The following is a 4,996-nucleotide window of genomic DNA, read 5'->3' on the forward strand; positions in this document are numbered from 1 at the left end:
ACCAGTTTATGGTAAATTATCATTCCAAGACAGAATCTAGGGGTCTTATTTTGGGGAGATTTCTTATATTTCACCCCGCAGGAAACCTATTAGGTAGGTCTTATTTTCAGAGATGTTTTATTTTCACAAAATATGGTACATAAGGTGTCCCATTATGTTCTAGATTTTGGCTTTTTTCTTTCTTCTTGTAGGCCTCTATTACTATGAATTATACCCTAATTACTGCTTTTGCTTTGTCTCATAGATTTTGGCAATTTTTTTCTTTATTATCATTTGTTTCAAGGAATATCTATTTCCTGTTAGATCCATCTGTTGTTGAGCAGCATGTTGTTTAGTATCCAGGTGTTTGATTTTCTATTTATAGTCTGATAGGATGTTTGGTATAATTTTTATGTTTATGAGTTTATGTAAGTCAGACTTGTGTCCTACAATATGATCTATTCTAGGGAAGGTTTCATGTGCACTTAAGAAGAATGTGTATTCCACTTTTTGAGGATGAAAGGCCCTGAGTAGATTCATTAGTCCTAGATTGTCTAGTGTCTCATGTAGGTCTCTTATATCTTTGTTAGTGGCTCACCTAATGGACCTGTATATTGGCAATAATGGAATGCAGAAATCTCCCATTATATTACATTTCCATTCATGTTTCTCTAGGTTTATATATTGCTGGCTCTATGTTTGATGCATAAAAGTTGATCAGGGTTAGTACTTCTTGGTCTTTTGCTCCTAGGATCAATAATTGGTGCTCATCTTTGTCTTTAAATATTTTCTTGAGATTGCATGCAATTTGGTCTGTTGTAAATATGACTGTCTCAGCCGCTTTTGTTTTCCAGTAGCTTGTGTCATTGTATTCCATCTTTTTCCTTTGAGCCTGTGTCTATCCTGAGCTTTGAATTATATTTTCTGCAGGGATCAGGTGACAGGATTTTATTTCCTGATACAACCCGCTACTCTGCCTTTTGATGGGAGACTTTAGTTCATTGACATTGAAGGAAACTTTTGACAGAAAAGGCTATTTGCCATTCTATTTGTAGGACTGTTTTTACAATTGGGGATTTGGTTTTTGTAATTGCTCCTTGAGTAGTTCATTTAGAATGAGTTTGTTATGTGCTCCCTTCAGCAGCACACATACTAAAATTTAAAGAGAAGATTAAAATGGCCCCTACACAAGGATGGCATGCAAATTTGTGTAGTGTTCCATAAAATTAAAACAAAAAGAGAATTGGTTTGTTTAGCACTATATTCTGAGGAGTAATTCTTGTTTGAGAATGTTTTTGACCCACCCTCCCATGGAAATAATAGGTTCACTTGATAGTGATCGTCAGGTTGAAATTTTCCCTTATTTACTAGAATTGATGTCATTCCTCCTTTTCTTCCCTGAATTGTTTCAGATGGGAGATCAGTTTTGATTCATATGTCCTTTCTTTGTACTTAAGGTGCTTCTTCTTTGCTTCGTTACTGCTTTGATTTGAGCTCTTTGTTTTTTGTTTGTTTGGATTAATATGCCTGTTCATGTGCCCTGTATATATTGGATATTAGCCCCTTATCTGATGGGTGTTTGGTGAATAGTTTCTCCTACTCAGTGAGTTACTCTTGTATCCTGGGCAATATTTCTTTTGAGGTGCAGAAGTTACTCATTTTTAATGTATTCCCATCTGTTAATCTCTGCTTCCACTTGTTTGGAAAGTGCAGTTTCCTCCTTGAAGATGCCTTTAGTCTCAATGTCATGGACTGTTTTTCCTACGTGTTATTGTATAATATATCAGGTCTTATATCAAGGTCTTTAATCCATTTGGATTTTACCTTCGTACATGATGTTAACTGGGGGTGTATGTTCGCTTTTTTGCAAGTGGCTAACCAGTTCTGCCATCACCACTTGTGAAGAGGTTTTCCCTGCTCTACTTAGGATTTCTTGCTCCTTTGTGAAAAATTAGGTCCTTGTATGTCTGGGGAATGATCTCTGAGAACTCAAGCTTATTCCACTGATCTGAGGGTCTGTCTTTATTCCAATACCAAGCTGTTTTGATAACTATTGCTTTGTAGTACAGTTTAAAGTTGGGGAAAGTAATACCTCCCATTTTCCTTTTCCCTAGGAGTTCTTTAGCTATTCGAGGGTGTTTATTGTTCCAGATGAACTTCATAAATATTTGATCCACTTCTTTGAAGAATGTCACGGGTGTCTTTAGAGGGATCGCATTAAATCTGTATGATGCTTTGGGGAGTATTGGAGTATTGACATTTTAGTGATGTTAATCCTGCCAATCCATGAGCAGGGTATGTGTTTCCCTTTCCTTGTGTCCTCTCTTATTTCTTAGAGCAGGGCTTTATAGTTTTCTTTGTATAGTTCCTTCACGTCTTTGGTCAAGTTGACTCCTAGATATTTGAGTTTGTGTGGCACTAATGTGAATGGGATTGCCTTCTTGACTTCCTTCTCTTCCCTATCATTTGGTGTATAAAAGGCCATTGATTTCTGTGTGTTGATTTTGTAGCCTGCCACCTTGCTATATGAGTCTATAGTTATTAGAAGCTTTTTGGTAGAGTCTTTGGGGTTTTCTAAGTAGAGTATCATGTCATCTGCCAACAGCGAGAGCATGACTTCTTCCTTTTCATTCTGGATTCCCTTGATATCTTTTTCTTGCCTGATCGCTATAGCAAGAACTTTCTAGTACTATGTTGAGAGTGGACAGCCTTGTCTTGTACCTGAAGTTAGAGGAAAGGCTTTTATTTTTTCTCCACTTTACGTTGCTAAAACAGTACATGACATTGAGACTAAAGGCATCTTCCAGGAGGAAACTGCACTTTCCAAACAAGTGGAAGCAGAGATCAGAGATGGGAATACATTAAACTGAGAAGCCTCTGCACCTCAAAAGAAATAGTGCCCAGGATACAAGAGTTACCCACCAACTGGGGGAAACTATTAACCCAAAATCCATCAGATAAGGGGCTAATATCTAAAATATACAGGGCACTGACAGAACTTTACAAGAAAAAACATCTAATCCCATCAAAAAATGGGGAGAAGAAATGAACAGAAGCTTTGATAAAAAAAGAAATACAAATGGCCAAAAGGTACATGAAAAAATGCTTCTCATCACTAATCATCAGGGAGATGCAAATCAAAACAATGATGAGATATCATCTCAAACCACAGAGATTGGCATATATCAGAAAGAATGAGAACGATCAGTGCTGCCGGGGTTGTGGAGAGAGAGGAACACTTAACCACTGCTGGTGGGAATTCCATCCAGTCCAACCTCCTTCACACCTATATTTATTGCAGCTCTATTCACAGTAGCCAGGCTCTGGAAACATCCAAGATGCCCTTCAAGGAGGAAGAAATCCTAAGTGGAGAAGGGAAAACCTCTTCAACAAGTGGTGCTGGCAGAACTGGTTAGCCACTTGCAAAAAAGCGAACATACACCCCCAGTTAACATCATGTACGTAGGTAAAACTCAAATGGATTAAAGACCTTGATATCAGACCTGATACCATAATTCTCATAATTAAAAATAACAAAAATAAAAAAAAAGAAATAGTGCCCAGAATACAAGAGTTACCCACCGAGAATGCCCTCTAGTTCAACCTTTATGGAAAGCAATATGGAGATTCCTCCAAAAACTGGAAATCAAGCTCCCATACGATCCAGCTGTACCACTCCTAGGAATATACCCTAAGAACACAAAAATACAATACAAAAATCCCTTCCTTACACCTATATTCATTGCAGCACTATTTACCATAGCAAGACTCTGGAAACAACCAAGATGCCCTTCAACAGACGAATGGCTAAAGAAACTGTGGTACATATACACAATGGAATATTATGCAGCCGTCAGGAGAGATGATGTCATGAAATTTTTCTACATATGGATGTACATGGAATCTATCATGCTGAGTGAAATAAGTCAGAAGGAGCGAGAGAGATGCAGAATAGTCTCACGCATCTATGGGTTTTAAGAAAAATAAAAGTCATTTTTGCAACATTCTGAGACAATGAGAGGAGGGTTGGAACTTCCAGCTCACTTCATGAAGCTCACCACAAAGAGTCGTGGGTGCAGCTTTAGAAATATCTGCACAGAGAACTGCCATAATCATGTGAATGAATGAGGAAACTGGAATGACTATCTGGAGTACAGGTGGGGTGGGGTGGGATGGAGGGAGATTTGGGACATTGGTGGTAGGAATGTTTCACTGGTGAAGGGGGTGTTCTTTACATGACTGAAACGTAATCACAATCATTTATGTAATCAAGATGTTTAAATAAAGAAAAAATTCGCTCCTGTCCAGAACCTATCCGGGGACCAATTAAAAAAAAAACCCTAGTCTAGGCTTTAGCTTGGCTTATGACCTGTACAACAACAAAGATCTCTAATTCCAAAACCTGACTGAGATCATTACAACTGATCATAACTTTTGGAGACATAATGAAAGACTCTGTCTTAGGCTTTGCCCTAGGATTGGTACAAAGACCAAGACCAACAACTACAAAAGACTGATTAAAACAACAATGATGAAACAACTTCTAGAACCATAAAGAAAGACTCCTTACTAGGCTCCATCCTATGACCTGTGCAAATACCAAGATCTCTGGTTACATAGGTTTGATTTTATATCCATATCTGAGCAGAAATTCCCAGATATCACAAAAACTTAGGGGAAAGAATAAGAGCATGTACGGAGCCTGTGGATATCTCTATGGCAGTATATTTCAAGGGTAGATAAACCCTGTATCTCTTAGGCCAGGGGAACTCCCTTTTCTTTGTTTGTTTTTTTTGTTTGTTTTTTTAGGTCACACCCTGCAGTGTTTAGGTGTTACTCCTGACTCTAGGCAGTGCTCAGGTATTACTCCTGGCTCTCGGCTCAGAAATTTCCCCTGGCAGGCACAGGGGACCATATGGGATGCCGGGATTCGAACTACAATCCTTCTGCATGAAAGGCAAATGCCTTAGTCCATGCTGTCTCTCTGGCCACAGGGGAGATCATCTCTCTTTATGAT

At 38.5% G+C, this 4,996-nt stretch overlaps 1 pseudogene; it reads left to right on the forward strand.

Moving 5' to 3' along the window:
• Nucleotides 1-1,107: 1,107 nt before the first annotated feature.
• On the forward strand, nucleotides 1,108-1,207 carry LOC126000543 (uncharacterized; annotated as a pseudogene).
• The last annotated feature ends 3,789 nt before the right edge of the window (nucleotides 1,208-4,996 follow it).

This window comes from Suncus etruscus, assembly GCF_024139225.1.
Source record: "Suncus etruscus isolate mSunEtr1 chromosome X unlocalized genomic scaffold, mSunEtr1.pri.cur SUPER_X_unloc_1, whole genome shotgun sequence".
In the NCBI taxonomy this organism is placed as follows: Eukaryota; Metazoa; Chordata; class Mammalia; order Eulipotyphla; family Soricidae; genus Suncus; species Suncus etruscus.